This window comes from Ornithorhynchus anatinus, chromosome 5, assembly GCF_004115215.2.
Source record: "Ornithorhynchus anatinus isolate Pmale09 chromosome 5, mOrnAna1.pri.v4, whole genome shotgun sequence".
Taxonomy (NCBI): domain Eukaryota; kingdom Metazoa; phylum Chordata; class Mammalia; order Monotremata; family Ornithorhynchidae; genus Ornithorhynchus; species Ornithorhynchus anatinus.
The window spans coordinates 46034884-46054373 of record NC_041732.1 but is presented as its reverse complement, the minus strand read 5'-3'; positions in this window follow the sequence as shown (position 1 = coordinate 46054373).

The window sequence follows — 19490 nt, the reverse complement described above, 5'->3', positions numbered from 1 at the left end:
ATCTGAAGTGGCAGCTCTCAGGACAGTTGGCAGCAGTTAAGGGATTAAAAGCAGGAAGGCATTCTTGCCTGGAACTGCTCTTAGAACATCACCTGGCTGCTGATTGAGGAGGTCCCCATTTTCTTCTCAAATGACAATTCTTAGATGAGATGAAGTTCTTTCCCTGTGGGACTTGCTTTAGAGCTGCCAGAGTCAAAGGGCCAAGCCATTTCTCCAGCCTCCTCCTCCTTCTCCTCCTCCTCCCTCTTCCCTCCTCTTTCCTTTTCCCTCCTCTTCCTCCTCCTCTTCTTCTTTCTCCTCCTCCTCTTTCTACTTTCTCCTCCTCTTCTTCCTCTTCCCTCCTCCTCCTCCACTGTTTCCTCATACCCCCTTCCTCTTCTACCTCTTCCTCCTCTTTCTCTTCCTCTTTCTCTTCCTCCTCCTCCTTTCCCGCTGGGCCCAGGAAGAATGACATAGCAATAAAAGGAATATTCATATTATCACTAGTAATAATGATAGTAGTTCAAATAATAATAATAACCCTGTTCAGAAAAAAGAGTGTGTGGTGGTCGTGCAGGATAGACTGGCACCAAAAATTATCACAAGAATGTAATGGAGGCAGACCTTGATAAGTACAGACAATATATGGTGACTAACAAGGAAATAAAATGCATAATTACAGGATACAGTTTACCTTGAGTGCCGAGGATTATACCAACAGCACAATAGCGTTGCTAAGATTGAAGATGAAAAGTTAGCTCTCGATTGCAAATTAGATAATGGATTTACACCATGCGAATCTGTAAAAGAATGAATTATTGGAGCTGACATCTGTAAAATATTCATGGGCCTTTTTTTGTTTCTACCCTATCTAGGTCTCTCTCCACCAGCTGTATCTTCTCCCAACTTGTGTCTGTCTCTCCTTTTGTCTCTGGGTGTCATCTCTCTTGATTGATCTCCAACTGCCCCCCCACCCTCACTTTAAAGTGAAGTGAATAGAGACCCTCCCTTATATGGAATAGACTAGTGGAGTAGGAATTTAGAGGCAGTTTCTGACCAGCAGCTTGTCTGTCTCTCCATTAAAATGGATTACTTTCTCAGTCATGCAGATTTGTTATTGCCAAACCCCAATATCACTGACCCCCTTCCCCTTACCCCCATCTCTGTCTCTCATTCATTCATTCAATCATAATTATTGAGCGCTTACTGTGTGCAGAGCATTGTACTAAGAGCTTGGAATGTCCAATTTGGCAACAGAGACAATCCCTGCCCAACAACAGGCTCACAGTAGAAAAGGGGGAGACAGACAATAAACCAAAACAAGTAGTCAGGCATCAGTACCAACAAGATAAATAGAATCATAGATATATACACATAATTAATAAAATTAATAGAGTAATAAATGATATATGCAAATATATACAAGTGCTGTGGGGAGGGTAAGGAGGTAGAGCAGAGGGAGGGAGTAGGGGGAATGGAGAGGAGAGGAGGGGCAGAGGAAAGGGGAGAGCTCAGTCTGGGAATCCCCATTAACCCCTCCAACATTTCTGACCTAAGTACTTCTGCTCAGTTTTTTTACTTTTCCCCAACTAGTTTCCTGCCCTCATGTGCACCAATCAAAAACTGTGCCCACAACTTGCATGACAGACAAAAATCTGGAAATGATTTATATAAACTGGAATAGAGCCATGATGACAGGCCAACAAATTCTGGCCAATGGACAGATGTTCTGCTTTTTGATAAACTTAATGAAACAATGGAGTACATTGATATTGCTATTTCCTGAAGCAGAACTATCCCTAGAACATATGCAGAAAAGATGAATAAATAGATTTCTCCACAACAATTTCAGAATCCATCTTTTCCTCTCCATTCAAATGGCTACCCTACTGATCCGTGCAATTGTCATATCCCGGTTTGACTACTGCATCAGCCTCCTTATTGGTCTCCTTGACTCCAGTCTCTTCCCCTGTCCGTTTCACAGTGCATTCTGTTATTAGGATCATTTTTCTAAAATGTCATTCTGCACTCATCCCTCCACTCCTCCACAACCTGCAATGCCAGCCCATTCTTCACAGCACTGAGTAGAAACTCCTGACTCTTGAGCTACCTCCTATCCATTCACTCTCCTGATACCTCCACCTCCAACTCTTCGCTCTTCTAAAAAACCTTCTAGGTAAATACCTTGCTCATAACTTTCCTGCCTCACATTTTTTTCTCCTGCCTGGAAATCTCTCCCTCTTTAACTTTTTAAATCACACCCTTGCCTTTCTTTAAGACCTCCAAAAAAATCTAATCCTTCCTAGAGATGTTTCCTGAGTTCCCTGGTTAAAGCCATCTTATCAGCCAATTAAAAGTACATTTGTGCGTATTTATCTCCGCTGTTAGAGAATTCGTTATTTGAGGGCAGGGACCCTGTCTTCTACTTCTGTTGTCTTATCAATCAGTGAATCAGTGGAATTTTTTGAGTGTTCACTGTGGGAAGATCACTGTAATAAGCACTTGGGAGAGTACAGTACAACAGAGTTAGTAGACACATTCCCTGCCCACAACAAGCTTAGAATCTAGATGGGGAGACACGCATTAATATAAATGAATCATTTATAGACTATAACTTATGGATAGCAAGCACTTCCTATTGTGCTTTTCAACCAAGAGATGCTCAGGCAGTGAAGCTAATGTGTGTCTTGAGAAGCAGTGTGGCCTAGTGGAATAGGTCCACATCTGGTAGTCAGAGGAACTGGGTTCCAATCCAGACTCTAGCACCTGCCTCCTGGATGATCTTGGGAAAATCATTTAACTTCCCTGTGCCTCAGTTTCCTCATCTGTAAAATGTAAATACCTATTCTCCTTCCCCCTTAGACTGTGAATCTCATTTGGGACAGGGACTATGCCTGACCTGATTACCTTGTATCTACCCCAGCATTTATTATCCTTATTATTATGGTTGTTATTATTATTATTATTAGCAATAATAATAATATTAGAGGGATGGGGACATGGACAATGTCACTACAACAGCCAGCCCAGTTGGGAAGGTCCTACATGGAACCCCAGAAACTAGTCTGCCTCTCCATAAGCCCTTCTGGTAGGCCCCAATAGCAGGCAATGCTGAGCCTAGGGTTGGCCATTTCAGAAATGGTGAACCCAAGACCTGGGGCAGTCCTTACTCCCTCATGACTGCCCATTACAGATCAAGAAGTCTGGCCTGATCTCTGACATGACCTTCTCGAATGACGCATCAGATTAATTTCCAGGCTCTTGCCTAGGAGTATTACATCTCACTTAACTGGAAGATTTTATTTTACGGAATATTCTGCCAAGCCCTGCAGAAAATTCATGGAACTGTTTGCTGAAAAATAACAAAAGAGAAGGATGGGAAGAGAGGGAAGGCGGGAGAGAGGAAAGATCCAGCCAACCTTATTGAGTTTGTGCTGATTCCTTGAACACCTTTGGTCAAAACTGTCTCAGGAAAACTCAAGGGAGGCTAAGGAGGATCTACAGTCAGGCCAAGGACAAAAATGTAGACAAATAAAGGGCCCAGGGAGGACCCTTGGACCTCAGAAGGAACAGTCCTCAGGCTGTAGAACGGTTCCCACAAATGGAGTGCCATTGGGCCACCTTGCTCAGCTACCAATCTGATCTTTGGCAGACTCTCCCAGGGGTGCAGAAGCTAGAGAATAGCCTGGAGAGGAGAGTTATAAGGCACCCATATAGGCAACAATTAGAGGAGCAATTTTCTCTCTGTCTATTTATACATTAAGGTTGCTTGCTACTGCCCTTATTTGGAAGCCACAGATCCAGAGTGTTGATTTAAGGGCCAGCAGCAGCACCTGGACCCACCTGGGGGCCAGCAAAAATTCTGCCTGCTTTGGTGGCAGGAGGTCTGCAGGTTTTTTTGTTATTATTTGTTTCTTTGTTTTCTGTGTTTGAGTGGATTAAGCACTGTTGTAATCTGGAGTCAGGAATGAAGAAAATGAAGTCAGCCTTTGGTCCCTAGGGCTGTCCCTGGCCATAAAGGACAACCCGTGACAATCTTCTACTTGGTATCTGTTTTCCTGCTTGAGAACACTTTACACAATGTGGTTGCTATCACCCCTTGATAAATGGGATACTGACCCTTGTAAAGTGTGTGTGTATGTGTGTTTGTGTTCATGTGTGCATGTGTGTGTTTGAGATTTCAAATGTTCACAAAGCTTGTTTCTCAGAAAAGGGTGTTCTTTCATTAATAAAATGAAGACTTGGCTCCCCCTGCCACCCAACCCCCCTGCCCCAATCTCTTATCTTGGTTGAGAAAATGGGTGAATGATTGGGTTGGGGCAGGTCTTTGGCAAGGGACATAGAAAACCTTGTAAAGAAGCAAAAAGGGCCCCTGGTTTGGCTCTACAGCTGCCAAAAACCCTCTCCTCCTCCCACCTTCTCTGCCCATGTTTTGTTCAGGCGCTTCCCCGCATCACATGGAGGGGATTATGCCTGGAGGCCCAGATGGTCTCCAAGGTAACCATGGGAACCCTGTTGTGACTCTGCTGACATGGGGTTCACCTTTCATGGTAAAGGTTGTTAGGGGTTTTGGAGAAGCCCCATGATGCCTTGTACTGCCTGTCCGCAACTAAATTGGTGGTCGCCATACCCAGAGAAGACTTATGCCCATCTGACATCTTCCTTGCTCTATAGGTTCACCCACTTCTCCCTTGGAATTGGTACCCAAGCACCAAACTTCTTATTGGGTGGGATCCAGGAAAATGTCTGTGCAGGTTCTCTTTGCATTCTGAGTGCAAACCCCTCCCTAACTTTCTTAAGGCTGGGTTTAACCCCAAGTGCTTAGAGGAGGGAGGCCAAGGGAAAGAGGAGAGGAAGGAAAACTTCTTTAAAAGCAGAACTGGCATCATCCCCATGGGAATACCATAGAGTCAGCTCCAGCTGCTTTTCACTGAACCCTAAAATTTGGAGGCCTTCAAAGGCAGGAAACTACAGTATTAATTAAGAACCCAAATTCTAATCCTGCCTTTTTCTATGTTTACACATTCACCTTACCCAGCTGTTGCAGGATAAAGTATAATTTTGAACGAAGACTTTAGATCCAAGCTATGCCAGAGGGCTTGGTGTCCCTGGATAAATAAATAAATAAATAGTGGAATTTGTTAAGCGCTATGTGCAAAGAACTGTTCTAAGCACTGAGGGATACAAGGTGATCAGGTTGTACCACTTGGGGCTCAGAGTTTTCATCCCCACTTTATAGATGAGGTCACTGAGGCACAGAGAAGTAAAGTGACTTGTCCAAAGTCACAGAGCTGGCAAGCGGCAGAGCTGGGATTAGAACTCATGACCTCTGACTCCCAAGCCCAGGCTCTTTCCACTGACCCACGCTAATAAGTCCACCTCTCTTATCTAGGCTACAGGTTTCTCCTCTAGACTGTAAACTTGTGTGGGCAGGAAATGTGTCTACCAACTCTGTTGTACTGTACTCTCCCAGTGTTTAGTACAATGTTCTGCACACGGTAAGCACTCAATATATTCCACTCTTGATGATGATGATCACGACTGGGGAAAATACTCCAGAGGATGTTGGGATGGGGGAAAGAATGTGCAGGAAACATATTAAGCTCCTAAAAAGCAGCAGCATTGACTAGTAGAAAGAGCACAGGACTGGGAATCAGAAGGACCTGGATTCCAAACCCAGTTCTACCACTTGTCTGCTGTGTGACCTTGGGCAAGTAACTTCTCTTCTCTGGGTCTCAGGTAACATCTATAAAATGGGGATTAAGACTGTAAGCCCCATGTGGGACACGGACTGCTTCCAATCTGAATAGCTTGTATCTACCCCAGCGCTTAGTACAGTGCCTGGAATACAGTAAGCACTTAGCAAATACCATAAAAAAGAGCCTAAACTGGCCTATTCAGGTACTTAGCATAAGAGTTTCCCACCAGCTGGCTAACAGGGGGAAGAGAATAATAATAATAATAATGTTGGTATTTGTTAAGCGCTTACTATGTGCCGAGCACTGTTTTAAGCGCTGGGGTAGACATAGGGGAATCAGGTTGTCCCATGTGGGGCTCACAGTCTTAATCCCCATTTTACAGATGAGGGAACTGAGGCACAGAGAAGTTAAGTGACTTGCCCACAGTCACACAGCCGACAAGTGGCAGAGCTGGGATTCGAACTCATGAGCCCTGACTCCAAAGCCCATGCTCTTTCCACTGAGCCACGCTGCTTCTCCAAGAGAAGGTGGCCAGTCTTTCATAAATGCCTGACCCTAGGGTCTCCATTTTGTCTGGGTGGGTGATTTTGATCACATGATCTGCTAGTGAAGCCTACTCTCAATCTCGTATGATGGAACAGAGCATGGGGAGGACCACAGTGAATGCTGAATATGGACTAAGGGTCAATGAAGAAAATCCCACTGCTTACCCACCACCAACCTCACCCCACTCACTCTACTCTGAAGAAACAGGATAGAAAGAGGCCAGTGAATTCATACTTGGGTGACCCCGAAGGGAAGAAGTTGCAAGGCTCAGGGCTGCAGAAGCAGACCCCGAGGTATAGATAAGTGCCTCTTCTTTTTATTCCCCTACTCTGCCCCTCTTCCCCAGGGCCCAGGCTGAAGACTCAGGGTTGACAACATCCCTTTCCCCACTTGATTTCCTACTCCAGCAGCAGTAGCTGAGAAGTGGGAATTGTCCCTCCTTCCACAAAGCACATTTCCCCTCCCCACCCCCCTTTAACTTTACTGCTCATAATCACTTTCCTGCCCTGGGCTATCTCTATCAACTGAGTCAAAGACAAGAGGGCATAAGGAGGTGGGTTTTGATGAGGTTGGGGACCTACTTAATTATTAGCTAATGAATTATAATATATAGCAAGCATTTACTTGCTAAAGTAATCATTATGTTAAGAGCTGGGGTTAAAACCATAAATTAGATTGGTCACAAGCCCTGTCCCACCCAGGATTCACAATATAGAGTACAGAGAGAACAGGACTGATTTCTGTATTTCACAGATTAGGAAACAATCAATAATAATAATTGTGATATTTCATTCATTCCTTCAATCGTATTTAATGAGAGTTTACTGCTTGCAGAATACCTTACTACTGGTAAGTGCTTACTATGTGCCAAGCACTATACTAAGTGCTAGGGTGAATACAAGCAAATCAGATTGGACACAATCCCTGACCCACATGCTCTCACAGTCTTAATCCCCATTTTCAAATGAGGTAACTAAGGCACAGAGAAGTGAAGTGAATTGCTCAAGTTCACACAGCAGACAAGTTATTATTATTGTATTTGTTAAGCACTTACTACATGCCAACCACTGTTCCAAGCGCTGGGGAAGATATAAGGCACTCAGGTTGTCCCACGTGGGGCTCACAGTCTTAATCCTCATTTCTGGATGAGGTAACTGAGGGACAGAGAAGTTAAGGGACTTGCCCAAGGTCACACAGCAGTCAAGTGACAGAGCCGGAGTTAGAACCCAGGTTCTACTGACTGCTAGGTCTGTGCTCTACCCACTAGGCCACGCTGCTCCTCAGAAACTTTCATTGAGAACTTACTTTGTGCAGAGCACCATAATAAGTAATGCTTGAAAGAGTACAAACTGAATCCCAGAAAGTGTCTTGCCCAAGGTCACACAGTGAGCCAGTGATAGAGCTAGGACTAGAACCTGCGTCTCCTGAGACTCCTGAACCTGGGTCACTGGGTATTTAAGTCTACATTTAGGTTTTTATAGACATAGATGGATAGCTGTATTCTTTGAGTACAAAGGACAGCTATATATTCAAAGAAGATGTCTCTGATGGTGAAATCCCAAGGGTGGATGTTTGCCAAAAAGATCAGTGCAGAGCCCACAACTCCAACCACATCGTTTACGCGAAGACTGCTTCCTTTAAGTTATGTTCCTTCCTCTCCCACCTCCAGTTAGCCTATTCAGACCAAGGTCCACAAGCCACACTTCCTGGGGTCCATCAGAGTCCCTGGCTCCAAGCACACTCCAAGACCCTTCAATCAGAAGCTTGGGGTTTTCCTGTCACTGGGGCATGGCTGTCTCCAGCCAAAGCATCCATGTCTGTCCCCTCCAGGACACGTGGGCCGAAGTCTGGATTTCAGACCCACCGTGGCTATGACACATTCCAAGTGACCTGGGAAATTGCTGGGTATGCCTGAATGATCCAGGCTCCCACGCCTCCCCTGGTTGCTGCTTTTATTTTCTTTTCTTCTTTCCCTCCTGCCTGCAGATCTGTGTGGGCTTGTTTGGTTTGTTTGTTTGCGGGATCTATAGCTGCAATTTACAAAATTGGATTCTCGTTCCACCTCAGCGTGAGGGACGGATGCTTGGGATGAAGACAGGACACTTGAAGCAGCAGCAGCAAGCAACAGCTGCTGCCCCTACCAGTGGTAAATGTGATTTGTGGTTGGAGGCACGTGGCACTGCAGTCCGTGGAATATAAATTCCCCGTACCCCACCAAGCCCAAGTGATCAGTTTTGTGTCTTGACAACAGAGACCAAACTGCAGCTCCCTGCCTTCTCCAGTCTCCGGGAAGCTGGGCCTGCTTTTCGTTAGCAGAGGCACCTATTCTTCCTGTCTTGGACTTTTGTATGTTCTCCATTTTTTACCCTGTGGGTGCACAAACTCCAAATGAGATAGGTGGTTTCTAGGTTAGACATAAGGCTAAGCTTATTGACAGGCAGTGTTTTCAGCTAAAGGATGACTGAAGAAAGGATGAGGTGTTTGTTGCTTTTGTGGTCTTTACACAAGGGAAGGGGTCTGCCCATTTCAGGTACTTTAGGTCTAGGCTGCTCAGAGGCAGGTTCTGGTTTAGGTGGCTGTGAGCCCTGGAGTCCTAGGATGGATCGTTTAGTGTGTGAATAAGAGGAACATCCCCCTCAAAATGTGAACTCTGGTTTCAAATTCCAAATCTGATCCACAGCATTCACACATATACACAGATCCTCACTCATTGTAGCTAGCTTCCTGCTCTGGCACATGTGCACACATGTGCACACAAACATGTACATGTGTACATACACACACACATACATACACCAACATACCCATGCCCACCACTGCAGGACTCTCCTGGAACAAGACCAGTGGCAGTATGAATTTTAAGCATGACTAGTTTATGCTTTCCAGCTCCCCTATCCCCAGGTCCAACAACAGTGTTACTCAGAGCTGATTTCCTCTTGGTTGCACATTCAGTTTTCTTCCAGAAAAATTCACAGCTGAAGGTTTGGCTCCCTCCTTCCCAGAGAAGATGGAAGCTGTTGGATGCAGGCCCCACCTCAAATCCACCCACTATCTTAACAGACTCCCCACCTTGCCTACTGAGAATCAGTCTACCTGCTCAGGAGTGTGAGATCCTCTCTGGGCCTGGGACTCTATCTTCTCCAGCCACTCCCACTCCAACAATGGCAGCCAGCTCCTTCCCCTCCAGAGCTCAAGCACATTCACTCACAGACCTCCCTCAATCCAGACAAAAACCACCCACTGAGTAGCTGTCCCACAACTGTTCTTGAGATCAGATTCCAAAGGTGGGACATTAGGGTAGGGGGCACTGGAGCAGCTCTAGCCGGAACAGGGTCCTGATCACTAGGAATGCTGCCTCTCAGGTCTGGGCCCTAGAGAGACCAGGCATTCCTGGGGCTGAGCATTGTGGAGAGTTGAAGCGTGTGTTTAACATCTTGATAATGGCTTCCTGTTGGGGATGGGTTTGCCTAATCGTAAGGAAGTCTTACTATTCAATAACCTACTTGTGTCAAGGCAGTCAGAACTAATCAAGCCCTTCGTTACTCTGTTGGGGGAGATTGCCATGTCCCACAGGGCTTTGTTGCAAACTCGGTAAGTATCCTCTCTCAGAGTCACAGATTGATTTGACAGACTGGGCTGGAGAGTGGGCTGTATCTACTCTGGGTTCTGGGGGAAATGCAGCATTTGCTGAACACGGGATTGTGGCAGCTGTGTGGGTGAGGGACAGGGAGAAGGAGGGACCTTTTGGGAGCTTGCAGCGTGGCCGAGTAGAAAGAGCATGGTCTTGGGAGTCAGAGGCCAAGGACCCTAATCTCGACTCCACCACTTAGCTTCTTTGAGACCCTGGGCAAGTCACTTCTCTGTGTCTCAGTTCCCTCCTCTATAAAACTGGGATTCAATACCTTTTCTCCCTCCTTCTTAGAACTGTGGGCCCTGATTACACTGTATATTCCCCAGTGCTTAGTTCAGTACTTGGCACAAAGTAAGCACTTTATAAATACCACAGTTACTGTTATTATTGCAGCGGGACCAAGGTAAACTCTTCCTTCACATCATGAAGACTGAGGTAGGGGAACCATGTGTTCCCAAGGGTGGCGGCTGCTGGCAACCTCCTGTTTGGTGGACTATGAGGGAATGATAGAGGTAACGCCGACTGCCTCTGCTGCTCAACTGGGGATAATTGGATGAGGCGGCTGTAATTTAGGATTAATTAGGAAGTTGACTTGGGAGGGCAGGGTAGGCACAGAGCTTTCTCTTTCTTCATCAGGGACATTGGGCTCCCATCCAGCTGATGGCGTCTGGCCTGGAATTGACTTCTGGGTTCCATTTTCTAAACTTAATCAGCAGCTTGGGTGTGACCTTGGGAAAATGCCCCCATATCTCAGGACTGTGTTTTTCTCATTCATAAAATAAAGATAGTAGCTGTCACCCCCTAATTTTGTGGGCCAAATGTTCAGAGTTTCTGGGCTGAAAGGCTGTGTGCCAAAGAAAGCTTTACTGAATTGCTGTATCATCATCATCATTATTATTGTCGTGGTGGTGGAGGCGGTTGCTCTTCCCACCCTTGGGATTCTCCCATTCCCGTAAGCTCCTCCTCTAGTCTGTAAACTCCTTGAGGACAGGAACCATGCCTACCAACTCTGTTGTACTATACTCTTTCAAGTGCTGAGCAGAGTGCTCTGCACACAGTAAGTGCTCAGTGAATGCTCACTGATAGATTGATTCTGGCATCAAACCATGTAACTCCTCTGCCTTTGGAGCTCCCTGCAGAAGGCATTTGGGCTCAACATCCGGTCCCTGATTTTGATCGGACACTCCCAAAAGCCAGCCTGGTAACGCCTTTCTCATCAGCTGTCAGAGCTCTTTCGGCTTGACCTGATCCTTCAACCCTGTTCCTAGCAACACTGTCTGAGTGATGCCCAGGCTGCTTAGCTGGTTGTCCCCAGTTGCCATGGAGGAAGGTGGCAATAAGAAGGAAAGGCCAAGTTTGGAGGTTTTCAGGAATGCTAATCTTTTGGGTTAAAGCAGGCTCTTGGTTTATTTATTTGTGGTATTTGTGAGGACAGCCATGAGGCACACACAGAGTACAAGTTACAGAAATGGGAGAAGGCAGATGACCATCTCTTCTCTGTCCATTTCCCTGAATCATCCAGTGAATTATGGATCCCTTGGTGGGCCTTATAGCACAGCAGGGGAGAGTTTAGAAAAGGAGGTGGGTGGTGGTATGTCAGTTGTGAAGGAGGGAGGCCCTGAGCAAGGGATCGACAGTGGGATGAAATAATGGTAAATCACATCAGTAGATGATCAATAAATACTATTCTACAAAGAAGCAGCATGGCATAGTGGAAAGAGCACAGGTTTGGGAATCAGAGGTTGTGAGTTCTAATGCTGGCTCCACTTGCCAGCTTTGTGACTTTGGGCAAGTCACTTAACTTCTCTGTGCCTCAGTTACCTCATCCATAAAATGGGGAGTAAGACTGAGAGCCCCATGTGGGACAACCTGATTACCTTATATCTACCCCAGTGCTTAGAACAGTGCTTGACACATAGTAAGCACTTTACAAATACCATCATTATTATTATTACTGTTACTACTATTTGGGACCTGAACAAATCTTAGAATTTCTAGGCTGATGCCCATGCCAATTCACTATATAACTTGCTACATGTGTGAGCCCCTGGGCAGGACTCCTGTGAACACATCAGCTCTAATCCATCTCCCCATCACTAATTCTCTGCTCTGGCTCTGCCGCAACACCCTTAATCGGAAGCCAGGCCGTGTCTCCTGTCATACAGGGAGCTTAGCTAGCAGCTGGGGTGAAGGAGGGATTGACTCAGGCATAGGGGGCTACCTTTCCATTTTGAGCATCATGGAAAATCAAGGGTGGAGATTTTAGGTGTTATGGATACTGGGTGGGACAGGCTTCAAAGAGCTAATGGACCGGACAGTCACCATTGTGGGTCTTTTTATCCCCGTTTGGAAACTCACAAACTTCTACGGGTAGTGAATTGGGGCTCCAGGTCCAAAGCTGTGGAGGTCGTCCATTGTAAGTCACAAATTCAAAAAGGCTGTACACCAGTCAATTAATCAATCATATTTATCGATCACTTACTACGTGCAGAGCACTGTACTAAGCACTTGGGAGATACAATGTAACAGACACATTCCCTGCCCACAGTTAGCTTACTGTCTAGAGGGGGAGACACACATAAATAAATGAATTTCAGATATGTTCAAAAGTCTTGAATCCAAGATTATAAATTCCACCCCCAATGTAAATAAACACACACACACAAACAGTGTCACTGGAGCAGAATTTGAGAAGGAGTGTGGCCGATTGGAAAAAGCCCAAGCCTGGGAGCCAGAGGACCTGTGTTCTAATCCCTGCTCTGACAATTTCTTGCTGGGTGACCTTGGACAAATCACTTAATTTGTCTGTGCCTCAGTTACCTCATCTGTAAAATGAGGATTAAATCCTCCTTCCTCCAACTAGGACTGTGAGCCCCATGTGGGACAAGCACTATTCTAGCGCTTATAACAGTGCTTGATACATGCCATAAAACCCCCTCTTCCTACAAAGTTTTCTAACTGTCCCTTGACAGTGGAATCCTTGGTATGGTTTGTAATGCAAGCACAGCTTGAAGCATCTCCTCCTTCCTTCCAGATGGAAAATACTTTTCATACAGCAGCCAGCCCTTCCCATGGCTTTGGACTTCCAGGTCCTATTCTGTTGGTTTAGCGGTTTCTCTTTGTGCCTTAATTTCCCCTCTCTGGAAATTTGGGGATCCCAAGGTGGGAGGTGAGAGTTCACAAAATGATCCCATCTTCTTAGTGGGTTAAATTTTTCCCAGAGAGTAACCTGGAGGATAGAGGCCCTTTTAGTCCCCTTTACAGGTTGTGGGGAGGAATTGTGTCTACCAACTCCTTTTCATTATACTCTCCCAAGCAATCAGTACACAGCTTACAGTACACAAGTAAGAGCCCAGTAAGAGCTTAATAATAATAATAGTAATAATTGTTAGTCATTTGCTATGTGCAAAGCACTATACTAAGTGCTGGGTTAGTTACAAGATGATCAGGCCCCCCATGAGGCTCACAGTCTAAGTAGGAGGGATAACAGGTATTGAACCCTTATTTTGCAGATGAGAGAACTGAGGCACAGAGAAGTTAAGTGGGGATACTGTGGAGAGGGGCTTAGAAACCAATCTAATTCCCAGGCCCATACTCTTTCCACTAGGTCACAATGCTTCCCCAATAAATACAGGTAACACTACACTGGGTCATGGAGTCATAGCCTTGTTCAATTCACCTTCCAAAGGTCCTATATGTCCCCAGAGAGTGACATTTATTCAGGATAGACTTGATATTCACTCACTGGGGCTTTGAGATCCCTGGTTGAAACAGAGTTATATCAGCAAAGTGGCTCTTCATCAGAGATACTTAGTTGGGTCTCTGGGAGAAGGACTTTCTCCCTTGGAAACAAAAGCCTTCTAAGTAAATTTGATAAATGATTTCTCCTTCTCATCCCTTGAAGGGGGATGCTAAAGCCTGCCTCTCCCCCATGAACAAGAATAGTACAGTTTGGTGGAGTAAGGAGGCTTTGCTCATTATTGGTCATTAGCCATCAATCCAATGAAGGAATTATCTTTCTGAGACATCTTGAATCTCCTCAAAGAGAATGTTAGTGAAATAAAAAGACCCAGAAATCCACATCTGGGAAAATGTGATGTTGGGGTTGTTTGTAATAACTATTGTTGCTGTATAATTATTTTTAGTTCCCTTTTTACTCTATCTTTTTTTCTCTCTCTCTCTCTCTTTCTCTGCCTGTGCATGTTTTTGTGTTTGTTTGGACAAGGAGATTTGACCATGTGCTTAATGCATACTTGATTGCCTCTAGTAGTGAAAACCTATTTCAGATATACTAAATATTTTAATGATGTGCCCAGTGCATAAAGACACTTTGGACATTTTTTAAAAAGTAGAACAAAATCAGCTCTCAGATTTAAAAGGCCCCATTAAGTACTCTGTGTTGTTTAGCTAAGCCTTTCCCTCTCCACTATTTTTGATGTTCCTTGGAAACCATTGTCACTCTGAACAAATACCCAAAAAAGAACATGTTGAAGTTTTTGTTTTTTTCAGGTGGACTTAAAGGGTGTTCCTAGCCCTCTTTCCCCCACCTACACTGCCCTGTCTCCAACCGATTTTAGAGAAACTGAAATGAAAGTGACTCTGCTCCCTCTGGGGTGAGCCTTCCCTGGGGTCAAGCTTTGGGGTCTTTAATGATGATAATCTACTTCTACCCATTTCTGCCTTCCACTTCTCCACTGCCTCCTCTCCCTCAGCTCCAATCAATCAATCATACCTACTGAGCGCTTACTATATGCAGAGCACTGTAGTAAGTGTTTGGGAGAGTACAGTATAACAATATACCAGGGTTGGTAGACACATTTCCTGTCCATAATGAGCTTACCTTCTTGCATGTCCCCAACATCCACTGTCCTCAATCTTAGCCTTTGATCAATCCCTGAAGTCAAGAAAAGGGTTCCCCTTCCTCAGTCGGCCATTCCTTCTCTGTACTGCTTACCCAAAATTACTTTCAAAGAGCTGCATATGAAAGAAACAGTAAGTGAAAGAAAACAATGAAAGGAACAGGTGTCTTGTGGAAGGACCTAGACCTGGAAGTCAGGATACCTGGTTTCCCATTCCAAGTCTGCCATTGGTTGCGGTGTGACCGTGGGGATTCACTTAACCTCTCTGAACCTCAATTTCTTCATCTGTGAAATGGGAAAAAAAAACCTAAACCCGCACCCCCTATTACTTAGAATGTGAGTCTTGTGAGGAAAAGGGAGTGTGTTTAATCCCACCAACTCTGACTTGTCATCATCTGATCATAGCCTTCTGAACTCCCACCTTACCTGTGCCCTCTCTCCCGTGAATTCTGATCTCACATCCACAATGCCCTCTGGAATTGAGATCCACTCCACCTATCCCAGACTCTCACACCCTTCTTGGACTCCTACCAACCCTGTCATCCCTTAAGGGTTAAGTACACCCCGCTCAACTCTCCACCTCATCTCTGCAGCCCTGTTTCTCCATTGCACTGGCAAAACTAATCCCTAGCCCTGAACCATCCCTACAGTCTGCTTTCTCTGTTCCTCTATTCTTTCAGCTGTACACAGACCTTGGAAATCCAGGAACGGGGCCAATTTTTAATGTTTTAAATATTAATAATAGCAACAGCATTTATTAAATACTATGTGCTAAGCACTGGGATAGATACATGGTTATGCCCCAATTCCTGTCCCACTTCTTCTATTCCTCTTTCATCAACTCCCATCCCCACAACCCCCATCAAATATTCTAAACCTTTCATCTCCTCTTGAGGTTCCCAATGCCCGCTCCCCTCCCCTCCCCCCTCCCCACCTCCCTCCTTAACCCCTCATAACTTTGTCAAATATTTAGATGGTAAAATAAAAAACCATTGGGCATGAATTTCCCAAAGCCCTTTCCACCACCTCCTCAACACTCTACTATATCCTTTTCTTTCTCTTCTTTCCCAGCTATTTTTCAAAGGGGGAATTCCCTGCTGCTCTTTAAATCTCTCTCCTCTTTCTGTACCTCTGATCCCATCCCTTTTCACCAAAAACATCTGCTCCCCCCTCCTTCCCTCCCTCCTTAATCAATCTCTCTCTCGAATTATTTCTTCCCCTCTGCTTTCAACCAATTAATCCATCAATCAGTGACATTTATTGACCACTTACTGTGTGTGGAACACTCTGCTAAGCTCTTGGGAGAGTTCAATAGAACAGAGTTGGTAGTCAAGTTCCCTACCTACAAGGCACCTACAAGAGGAGCAGCGTGGTGCAGTGGAAAGAGCACGGGCTTTGGAGTCAGGGCTCATGAGTTCGAATCCCAGCTCTGCCACTTATCAGCTGTGTGACTGTGGGCAAGTCACTTAACTTCTCTGTGCCTCAGTTCCCTCATCTGTAAAATGGGGATTAAGACTGTGAGCCCCACGTGGGACAACCTGATTCCCCTGTGTTTACCCCAGCGCTTAGAACAGTGCTCAGCACATAGTAAGCGCTTAACAAATACCAACATTATTAAGGCACTTACAGTCTACAATTTTCAAACATGCTTAACATCTCACTTACAGTAAAAATGTCTTCTCTAAATCCCATCACCCCTTCTAGCTATCATCCCATACACCCCACCCATTGCTGTCTTAATTTCCTCTCCACTCTCTCTCTTTGACCCACCATCTTCAGGCTCAACTGAAATCCAAGGTTCAAGGTCACCAATGACCTTTTCAAAGCTATATTTGATGTCTTTCATCAACAAAATCTGCCAGACCACAATTATTCCTCTCTTCAAAACTCTCCTAAAATTCCCCCTCCTCCAGTAAGCTTCCCTAATTAATTCCGGTCACACCAGCCCAACACCATTCTTGTTACAATATTGTCCTCAGCACTTCTGTACTCATGTATAATTTTATTTGGAAATGTATTTGTATAGCCAATTAGTCAGCTGTTGCATCCTGTTACATTTATACCATTTCCACCTATATTATTCTTCCTCCTGCTCCCACTATTTTAAATCTGTCTAACTGCCTACCTGTCCACCCTAATAGATTGTAAGCTACTGGGGTATAATGCAATGATAGGATATCTTTTTTTATGGTATTTGTTAAGTGCTTACTATGTGCCAGGTACTGTACTAAGCACTAGGGCAGGTATGAGATAATCAAGTTGGACACAAGCCCTGACCCATATAGGGTTCACAGTCTTAATCCCCATTTTAAAGATGAGGTAACTGAGGCACAGAAGTTAAGTGACTTGCCCAAGATCACACAGAAGGGAAGTGGTGGAGAGGGGATTAGAACACAGGACCTCTGACTCCCAGGCCTACATTCTTTTCACTAGAGCAAGCTGCTTATCTTTCTTCTGTTTTACCCTCTTAGGCACCTAATACGATATTTTGCATTCAATGAACACTCAGTGAATGCTATTTTTGTTGAAGGTGATGATTTGATTATCTTGCATGTACTCCAACATTTAGAACAGTGCTTTGGTACTTATAAAGAGTTTAGGAAATAACATAATAATTATCAGAACTCTGTGGTTCAGCCATGGTTGTCTTTAAAATTATTGCACACCAACTTAGTTTAGGTAGAAGCAGTTTGGCCTAGTGGAAAGAGCATGAGTCTGGGAATCAGAGAACCTGAGCTCTAATCCTAACTCCTCCACTTGCCTGCTGTGTGACCTTGAGCAAGTCACTTAACTTCTCCATGCCTCAGTTCCCTACAAAATGGGGATTCATTACCTGTTCTTCCTCTACTTAGACAGTGAGCTCCATCTTGAGACCTGATTATCTTATACCTACCCGAGTGCTTGGAACATAATAAGGGCTTAAGAAATACTATTGACTTATCATATAATAATAATAATGATAATAATAATCATGAAACATGTAGATCAGTTTAGAAAGGGCCTTGCACAAAGCTCTGCTTGGGGAAATGCAGAGAAAAATGAAGTTGAAAATTAGGGATAGTTCTTGCCTTCATGCAATTTCCAATCTACCAATAATAAATAGCATAACATTTGATATTGGCATTTCAACAATGATGCAAAAATAAGAAACAAGCCTTCCTGCCTAAGTCCCTCCATCCCACCCATCCCTTCCCCAACATCTCCCCACTCCCCAAGCCCTCGCTTTTCTTATCCCTATAGATCAGTAAATGGAACCATCCCAACAGCCATCTTTAGCATTTATGTGTATATCAATTTACATGATCCACTTATTAATCTATTCATTTGTCCATTTTCTTGTTATTATCAGTTGTATTTCTGTTCTCTTGCTCTCTATTTTTGTACTCAGTTTATTTTTATCTGTGTCCCTCATTAGACTGTAAGCTCCTTATGGGCAAGGACCATGTCTTTTTATATTGCATTCTCCCAAGGGATGATCACAGAGCTCAGCACACAATACAACACCGAATACAGTGCTCTGTGCCCAGTAGGCACTCAACAAATACTATTGAACTAATGAATGAGTGAACAAATGAGTGAATGAAGGAATGAATTTACTCTCTAGTTCTCTTTTACCCACCTTCTACTAGCATGGGGATGTGAAGGTTGGACCATGCCATGTCAGGTGGTAATCCAGAGGCTGGAGGCAAGGAATTCATTAATTTATTCAATTCGTTCATTCATTTGTATTTATTGAGCACTTACTGTGTGCAGGGAACTGTACTAAGCACTTGGAGTGTACAATTCGGCAACAGAGACAATCTCTGCCCAACAATTGGCTTAGAGTCTAAAAAGGGGAGACAGACAGCGAAACAAAACATGTAGACAGGCATCAAAACCATCAAAATAGACAAATAGAATCACAGATATATATATACACATCATTAATAAAATAGAGTAATAAATAATATATACAAATATACGCAAGTACTGTGGGGAGGGGAAGGAGGTAGAGCAGAGGAAGGGACTAGGGACAGTGGGGAGGGGAGGAGAAGCAGAGAGAAAGGGAGGACTCAGTCTCAATTTTAACCCCCTCCGGCCTGGCCCCAGTACTAGTGGTCTCAGACCAAATCTCCTCAATCTCCCACCTTCATCTCCTCTACTTCTAGGAGAATCCCACTTGATTTAATCCTAGTCATCCTTCTTGACTCATAATCCATATCATTTGGAGTAGTTCAGTCTTGAGAACATGGTTTCCTCAAGGAAGTTATGATATAGACCAAAATGCTTAATCTGTCTGGGTGCCAACTTCCTTATCCAGTGTGGCCTAGTGGAAAGAGCCTGGGCCTGGGAGTCAGAGAGCCTGGGTTCTCCCATCTCTGCCATTTGCTTGCTATATGAACCTGGGCATTTGGCTTCTCTGTGCCTCAGTTTCTTCACCTGAAAAAATGAGGGCTAAATATGCCTCAATTTCCTCACCTGAAAAAATGGGTGTTAAATACTTAGACTGTGAGCCGCATGTGGGAAAGGGACTGTGTCTGACCTAAATAACTTGTACCTTCCCTAACACTCAGAACAGTGCCTGACACATAGTAAGCACTTAACACATTCCATAAAAAAACCTGATTCTAGGTTCTGTGGGAAATTGACCCATTTTGGAAATTCATTCAATTAATAGGTCTGTATTGGGTGCCAGTGAGTGTCAACAGGGCCAACTTTATGGATACACCCTCCAGAACAACTTTATGACAGAAGATGGGATGTTCTAAGGAAGGTGTGTCCATTAAGTGGCTAAGA